Genomic DNA, 9,012 nt, shown 5'->3' on the forward strand with positions numbered 1-9,012 from the left:
TATTCCCATCCTATTCATATATTTGTCAAGATGTCTCTTAAATGTCGCTATCGTCTCTGCTTCCACCACCTCCCCTGGCAGCAAGTTCCAGGCACTCACCACCCTCTGTGTAAAAAACTTGCCTCGCACATCCCCTCTAAACTTTGCCCCTCTCACCTTAAACCTACGTCCCCTAGTAACTGACTCTTCCACCCTGGGAAAAACCTTCTGACTATCCACTCTGTCCATGCCGCTCATAACTTTGTAAACCTCTATCATGTCGCCCCTCCACCTCCGTCGTTCCAGTGAAAACAATCCGGGTTTATCCGACCTCTCCTCATAGCTAATGCCCTCCAGACCAGGCAACATCCTAGTAAACCTCCTCTGTACCCTCTCCAAAGCCTCCACGTCCTTCTGGTAGTGTGGCGACCAGAATTGCACGCAATATTCTAAGTGTGGCCTAACTAAGGTTCTGTACAGCTGCAGCATGACTTGCCAATTTTTATACCCACGTTCCTGATCTTTGGCCACCTGGGGCAGAGAAGGGAGCAGGCAAGTCGGAGGACTTTCTCATGGCACTGCTCCTGGGCCTGGCCAAAGTGGCCATCTATAGATTCAGGATGGGCGCAGCCCGCGGGTGAGTCACTTTGGTTGCCTGCCTCTCTTATGTGGCCTTGTCCTTGCCCGGATGGCCAAGGTGCCCACCAGCATGCTTGGGGCCTTCCACAATCAGTGGGCACCACAGGGAATCGGGGATTACACCTTAAGCACCTGCTCAGAATGGCAGTCCTGTCCTAATAGACCTATCATATTTCGCGATGACTCCCCTTTGAAGACCAAAGGCATATAACATGCAGCAATAATTCTGGTGACCTTGCGGAAGTCTCAAAGTAATGGCTCCCCCTTCCTCAACCCCACCCTGATCAGGCCGTATATCTGAAGGACTAATGTAGAATCCCATTTGTGTACTTCAGTGAGAATTGTCTTGCTATACTTGTTGCTTTGTCTGCATGGCCCCATTAGCCATGTTTGCAGTGGGTCTCCAAGATCCCCAAGCAGTCAATCTTCCAACCTTTCAATCTTCTTTCCTCTTCAAACAATGGGGGAACGTTAGATGAGCTTATTAAATCACACAAGCCCCTAGCTAAAGTGATCATTAACCTGTATTATTCTATGCTGAGGAACTCCTGCCTGCTGGACATTGATAGAGTAAAGTCTCTTTCGAATACATGGCATGACGTTGTGCACAAGGGCACGAATGACAGCCTGGGTACAGTCAGTTGTTCCCTGTACTTTTTAAAAGGTAGCAGAGTGGTAAAATTGCCTTGTGTTACCCTTCTGATACTGTTAGTCCTGATGCTGAACTGGATGTATCTCCAAGAGATTAGAATAATTTTTGTTTTCACAGGTCCTGCTGCAAGGACATTCCAGAGTGGCTGCAAGCCATCTTACAGTAGACGGCACAGGTCTGGAACTGCCTCCAACACTATTTCCTCAGACGCTGCTCCTCTGGGAGTCTTACCTAGCTCTGTCTGAAATGATGAATCTGTTGCATGTGGTACTGGCAGAAGGTGAACTTATGCCTTCTCTGATCCCTTATGAAGGGGTTCGATGGGATAGACATAGACATGTTGCCACTTGTGCAGAAGTCCAAAACTGTATATAACATATAATAGTCACTAATAAATCCAATGAGGAATTCAGGAGAAACTTCTTTACCCAGAGAGTGGTGAGAATGTGGAACTCACTACCATAAGGAATAGTTGAAGTGAATAGCAGAGATAAATTTAAGGGGAAGCTAGATAAACACGTGAGTGAGAAAGGAATAGAGGGATATGCTGATAGAGTGAGATGAAGTAGGGTGAGAGGGAGTTCGTGAGGTTTATTAACACTGGCATGGGCCTAGACTTGGGGGACAGAATCCCTGCTACTAAGACGAAAACCGACTGCATGCAGGAAGCAATCTTGGAAGCAGGGATGAAAGTGAGAAGAATCAACCCCATGAAATTCCTCTACATTAACACACAAGTAGAGCATCCGATAAATGGAACAACTCGAGAAGTTTTCAGCTTTATGCAAGCCTGCAGGTGAAGAATGAGCACTAGGACAAGGTGCTGGAAGGACTGCTAGTGCCCATGAAGCTATATTCCAGCTAAGAATCAGTGCCATCAGGAGGGGAGATGAAAGAAATTGGAGGAAAGAAAATGTAGTAATTAGTAAGAGAGGCTGGGGATTAAACAGCGTTTATGCCTTGACTGCTAAGAAAAGTAGTACAGTTCACGATCAGCATGCCAGTGGGTTCTGCAAATCCCCCAAGCCTTCGGAAATATTAAATTGGTTTTGTGGGTCAGTCAGGCACTGATGTGCCAGCGGTGATTCATTACAATGTGCATGGGAGGATGTTGCTTCAGTTCCTTGCTTCAGTGCCCACCTGCATTCACTGAGCAGAGACAAGCGGCTTGCTTAGAGAGTAGGAGGGGAAATCCGAGGGCCGATCAACACTTAACAATCTCGTTCGATGTTCCAGTGACTGGGGATGGAGGGCAAATGCCAACAGGGGCCAAAGAAAGTGGCATCTAGGTCAGGCCATGCACTATAGTACCAGATAGGGGGAACTTAGCAGAGAGGTGAGGTCCACTTATGAAAATAGGCTTTTAAAAAATCAACCAAGTCTAAATATGCCCTTTTATCAATCTCTATATGATTGATACCCACAAGCTTTCCTCCTTAGTTTAGCTTGGGATATTGGCTTTTTAGGTGTGGTGGTGGTGGGGGTTTTATTTGTCCAGCTATGCCAGTCTGGTGACGAGCTTTTCCAGTGGGTAGCACATGCCAGAGAGTCTGGTCCCACTGCCCATGATTTTCCCCACTGTTTTGTTTTTAAAATAAAACACGGTTGGCAAGCCTTCAGGCAGAGCGCACCTTAACCTGTGAGGTGTGTGCCACCCGCCTGGAGATTCACCCCTTCAAAGTTGGCAGACATGCTGTTTGTTTGAGGAACAACTTGGCACAGAGGGTGCTTTTGCCCTGGGATGGGTGAGGTGGGGGACATCTGACAATTAACCCAAAAGCCAACCTGGGCAGGAGATCAGAGAGAGGGAGAGAGAGGAAAATCTCCTTGACACTGCCGGCGTAACAGAACCAGGATTACGATTTCACCGCACACAGCACGTAGCAGAAATTCCGCCCCCCCCCACCGAACCTCCCCACATTCCCCCCGGTCCCTGCTCTGAGTAGAAACAAATCTTTCCATCCTGCACTGAAAAAAATAAACCCAGCTCAATTGACAACCTCCCTTGTGTTAGTCCCAATGAAGTGAATCATCTTAGCTGTGAGTTCCTGGTAAATACTACTTTTGCCCAGAGTACATGTTGAGGACTTAAATTAGACATTTGATTATGAAACATGTCTATATATCACCACAAAGTACATCATCTATCTCTATAAATCAGGCAACATTATCAACATTTGACTACATTTCATAGTTATACATAGTCCACACGCCAATATACAGATTAGTGACAGCTTATTCCGTTTACTGACGCTGAGTGCTATATCACCACAGACATACCTCTGACAGCAGTCGGTTTCCTTTCAAATGCAGGAGACAAATCCAACTCAGTTCTATATCAAGGCTGCAAAGCCAATATTCCAGTATTGTTCTTCAAACTGATTCAACCTTAACAGGAAAAAAAGACACATGCACACACACTCACACAGCCAAGGGAAAAGAAATCGGAATTGATTTCAACAGCCCACCCCTCATTGTCATAGCCAGTCCCCTGGACTAAATCCGTTCTTTCAGTTTCCTGTTTCTCTGTACCCTTGGCAGCCTTCACTGTATGGATGTGGGAGAAACTCAAATGTTCTCTTATTGCTGCCTCTTCCTGTCTGGCCGTGCTCCAGACCTCATATTTTCTTATTTTGTAGCCCTAATAGTGTATTTCCTATTTAATTCCCCCATTCCTGCCTGAAAAGGCCTCCCACTTTATCATCTATTTGACACGGTAATACAATACAGATTACACCATGTGTGTTCAATTGTAAAACTTCGCAATTTTGTTACTGCAAAAATAAATAACTGCAAACATTTCCTTTTTTTTTAAAACTCCAGAAATAATATTTTTTGAGAGCTGTAAAGCAGTGAAACCCTTGGGAGCATGTAACTTGGAGTTCTATTGCCCAGTAATCAGCCACCCGGGACTTGGATCTAAATCATTCAACTGGGGAGTTGGAATTCACTCTCTGACGACTTGGCATAAAATTGCACAGAATTTACAACACAGAAACAGGCCATTCGGTCCAACTGGTCAATGCCAGTGTTTCTGCTCCACTTGAGCTACTTCATCCCACCCTCTTAAAGTATCCTTTTATCCTTTTCTCTTTCCCATACTTCCCCTTAAATGCATCTATGCTATTCACCTCAACTACACCATGTGGTAGTGAGTGCCACCTTCTCACTATTCCCGGAGTAAAGAAGTTGCTCCTGAATTCTCTATTGGATTTATTAGTGACAACCTTACATTTATGACCCCTCATTTTGGTCTCCCCCTACAAGTCATGGAGAGAGACATAGCACCGAAACAGGCCCTTTGGCCCACCGAGTCCACGCCAACCATCAACACTAATCCTACATCAATCCTATTTTTCCCCTCTCACATCCCCACCTTCCCTCAATTCTCCTACCACCTACCTACACTAGGGGCAATCTTTTTACAATGGCCAATTTACCTATCAACCCACAAGTCTTTGGCATGTGGGAGGAAACCAGAGCACCCAGAGGAAACCCACACAGACACAGGGAGAACTTGAAAACTCTGCACAGGCAGTACCCAGAACCAAACCCGGGTTGCTGGAGCTGTGAGGCTGCGGTGCTTGCCACTGTGCCACCCACATCTCTCCACATCTACCCTATCATTGTGGGTGCAATAGTGGCATAGCGCACTGCTCATTCATCCCGTGGGATGCTGAGTTCAAAATCAGCCTGGACTGCCGCATTGAAAGTCTCCTGTTGCTGACAGATGCAGTGCCAACTCAATTCCAAGTAGAGAAGAGCCCGCCCTCTTCTCCTGTGGCACCAGCTGGTTCTAAATTGGCAGTCTTGGTTCAGCAAGGTCACGGGGATGGCGAGTGCAGGGGAAATAGCAAATTCAAACAGTGCGGGGAAGGTGATGCTCACCTGAAGTCAGAGTTGGGTTGCTTTGTTGAGTCATTGCCGTGCCTTGGTTGAGAGAAAGAACAACTTGCGTTTATATAGCGCCTTTCCTAACCTCAGGACATCCCAAAGTGATTTACAACCAAAGAAGTGTTGTCACTGTTTTGGGAAACATGGCAGGTACTTTGCGCACAGCAAGATCCCACAAACAGCATTTAGATAATAAAGTTTACTTATGCTTATTCAGAAATAAATATTGAAGAGGACACTGAGGAGAACTCTCCTGCTCTTCTTCCAGTAGTGCCATAGGAGGGAAGATGGGACCTCAGTATAACATCTCATCCAAAAGACAGCATCTTCAACAGTGCAACGTTTCTCAGTACTACGCTGGGAGTGTCAAGCCTTGAATTTGTGCTCAAGGCTGTGGAGTGGGACTTAAACCCACAATCTTTTAACTTCGAGGCGCGAGTGCTATCAACTGAGCCACAGCTGATACCTGTGCTCGATGTCCAATCAGTTTTTTAAAATTCTATTGTTTAGCACTCACATCCATCACTTTGCCAAACTGCACTCAGAGATAAAGAGTAAATTAAGAGGTTATACTTCAGGGAGGACATATCTTCCTACACCTACCGTCTATCTGGTTTAGATGCTTTAGGGTACAGGGTATCTATAAATGCACCCTTAGAACAGGACGGGAGTAGAGTGAATTCTCACTGGCTGCACCTGCACCTTCCTCCCTTGTGCTTTACGTACAGTTTGGTTTGCAGGTATGAGCAAGCTATAGGTCAGTGCTAACCTCAGTCTCCAGCCTCCCTTTCTCTGCCACATTAATTACCAGAATGTAAGGATGACCATTTGGGGCCTGTTCATGCCAACAGTTTGAACCAGCTTGCTCCATGGATTCTCATTCCTCACTTCCTCCATTGTGAGTTGTCAAGCAGAGGTGACGCATTTCCCTTGAAAGTTGGAAAGAGAATCAGAGTACAAGTTAGTCGGTGGCCATTTTCACTTGATTTTAAGCAGCCAATTCAAGAGCAGCCTGGAATAGGGGTGTTGCGTACCCTAACGGTCAAGGGGCAAACTGAAGTAGTGAGAAGGTTGCTTGTATCGGTTTTAACAGAGGAAACAAGTTTTGCTTTTGAACCAGTCCATGGGTTCCACATACAAACTCTATACACCAGGATCATGGAATCAAGAGTATCAGCACTTGAACTGTGCATCATATTTTCTATTTCATACATACAAAGATACGAATTAGGAGCAGGAGTAGGCCATTCGGCCCCTTGAGCCTGCTCCGCCATTCAATAAGATCATGACTGATCTGTTTGTGTCTCAAATTCCACACTCCCATCTACCCCCGATAACCTTTCATTCCCTTGCCTAACAAGAATCTATCTACTCCCGCCTTAAAAATATTCAATGACCCCGCCTCCACCACCTTCTGAGGCAGAGTGTTCAAAAGTCGCACGACCCTCTGAGAAAAGAAATTCTCCTCATTCTGTCCTAAAAGGGTGACCCCTAATTTTAAAACAGTGCCCCCTAGTTCTGGATTCCCCCACAAGAGGAAACATCCTCTCCACATCCACCTTGTCAAGACCGTTCAGGATCTTATAAACTTCAATCAAGTCTCCCCTCACTCTTCTAAACTCTAGTGAAAACAAGCCCAGTCTGTCCAACCTTTCCTCATAAGACAACCCGTTCATTTCAGTTATCGATCAATGAGGAAATCAAAGCACTGCCGGGTTTAGTAAGAAACCCGACAGACCAGACGTTAGTGTGTCCAATTTGGACAGCTCAGCTGGGTTAGCATTGCAATTGACTTCTGTCTCTGGTGTAAGGAGAGAGGAAATCAGCCAGGGCTTCTACTTTTGTTCTCTCTCTTATACCTCCTTCTCAAATGTGTGCATTTCTGGTCACCTGAAGTGAGAATAGGATTGAGCTCACCTGTGGTGCCCTCCATAGCCAAATAGCCAACACAAACTCACTAAAATGGGATATAATTTTCCTGGATTTATAAAAAGGGTGTATAATGACATGATTGGAGAGCAAAAGCCCATAGCTGATGTAAGAAGTGTTATCAGGGTATAAAAACCCTTTGGTGCAATGATTTCCCACTTTGATCTTCCCAGCTGGAATTTGTGATTCGTATATTTTTGTTATTCCTGGCCAGGTTTCTCTTGTTAAAGAGGCTATCTGTGCACAGCCAACAGGAATTTTCAAGCATGCTGCAGCCCTTTAAAGTGCTGCATCCTCAGCTGAACTGATCGAAGGCAAAGGCTGCAATGAGATACAGAGTTTCAGATGCTGCGCTGCCCCATTTACTAACAAAGGCCATTGAGTGAAGCTCCGTGGAGAGTGAGGGAAAGGAAGGCTGCTCCATTGGCCCCCCAAGAGCACCTATCCAGAAAAGAGCCAACCAAAATGCCTGGCAGTGTGACTGCTCTCCGCAATGTCCAGGGGAGCTGCTGCAAATCACCAAGAAGGTGGCAGATCTGAGGAATGGTGGCAAGATACTGCAACCCAACAGATTCCTACGGAAAGCGTCTTCCTGAATATACAGGTCGTAGGATACGTCTTTCAAACCTGTTACGATGTTACTGCTGCTCTATGTAAACCTTGCAGGTCTTTGAAAGCTTGCCATTGACATCCGTGATGAACATGGCACAAATTCAGTCTGCAACTTACAACAGAAGCTCTTGCCACACCTTCAAGGGCTGTCACAAAGACTAGCCTTCTAGCCCAGCTTAGCTGCATGATGTATGTTTGGGTATTCACTCACAGAGGCTACGGGTTGGCTAGTTGCGTGGCACGGCTTGCACTCTTGAACATCTGAAGACTGCTACACTGCTGGCAGCGAAGAAAAGATGACCCATATTAGGAGGGAGCAACCCAAATGGGGAGGAAGGGCCTGCAATTTCATGTGCCGGATGCTCCTTTGTGGAGGCTATGCTGGGTCTGAAAGGGCATGGGAACAGAGTGGGCGACAGGGTCGGGTGATGGGGGCAGGAGGGTGAAGCCAGCAGCCTTTCCCATGCCCAGGGATAAGATCCTCCTTCCTCTTTAACTCCTCTTCTCCCTCTCTACTCCTTAACTCACCCAGCCACGGCCATGGAGCACAAAACCATTACACACAATGTCTTGCAAAGCAAGCACTATTTAAGGGGAGGTCGTGCAGGCAGCGTTATAACATATGTTCCCTTTCTGCTTCTTTTGTTTGTAGGCTGGGAACAGCAGCCAACACAGGCCGGACGAAGCCAGCACTTCACTGCCTCCCTCCGTGATTCCCACCAGCTGCTGCAAGCCTCTGGCACAGGATCCCAGAGAATTTAGATCGTGTAGCTGGACGAGGCAGAAATGGCAGCAGGGTACGGCTGGAGAGTGTGTGTTGTTTCCTCGATCATAGACTTAGAATCTTACAGCACAGCTGCAGGCTACTCGGCCCATCATGTATGTGCAGCCCTTTGTTGCCCATCTGTCCAATTTAATCCCACACCCCAGCGTTTTCCCCATAATCCTGAAATTTAGCTTCATTTCCATTTCCATTTCTCCAATGCTGGTTGGACCCCAATTCCCCCCCACCACCAGCCCCCCAGGCAGCAATTTGAAAGTCTTAGTGCCATCAGGGCAACAACTATTGGACAGTAAATACTCCCTGGCTAGTGTTGCCTCTATCCCCAAGAACAGCTTAAACTAAATCAGTTCCAACAGTGTTAGGATATTCCCCAGGGTCCTAAAGTCCATCAATTTGCATTTTTTTCTTGATTTCTTGTTTCTTTTCCTTTCCTTCCCTCCCCTCCTCTAGATTGCAAACCTCACTCCATTACTTAAGACAGGAGGGAGAGAGAAACCAGGTAACTGCAGACCAGTCAGTTTAA

The 9,012-nt window shown here is 46.4% G+C and overlaps 1 protein-coding gene across 2 annotated transcripts in view; it reads right to left on the reverse strand.

Moving 5' to 3' along the window:
- The window catches only part of LOC137358575 (activin receptor type-1-like), a 123,434-nt gene extending 119,625 nt beyond the window's left edge, over nucleotides 1–3,809 (reverse strand). Inside the window, exon 1 of one of the 2 annotated variants that reach the window (XM_068024566.1) lies at nucleotides 3,551–3,809. The gene's annotated coding sequence lies outside the window, so the exon portion shown is untranslated. The remainder of the gene's footprint in view (nucleotides 1–3,550) is intronic. The other variant, XM_068024563.1, reaches the window with a different exon arrangement.
- Between the last annotated feature and the right edge of the window lie 5,203 nt (nucleotides 3,810–9,012).

This window comes from Heterodontus francisci, chromosome X (genome assembly GCF_036365525.1).
Source record: "Heterodontus francisci isolate sHetFra1 chromosome X, sHetFra1.hap1, whole genome shotgun sequence".
Classification (NCBI taxonomy): Eukaryota; Metazoa; Chordata; class Chondrichthyes; order Heterodontiformes; family Heterodontidae; genus Heterodontus; species Heterodontus francisci.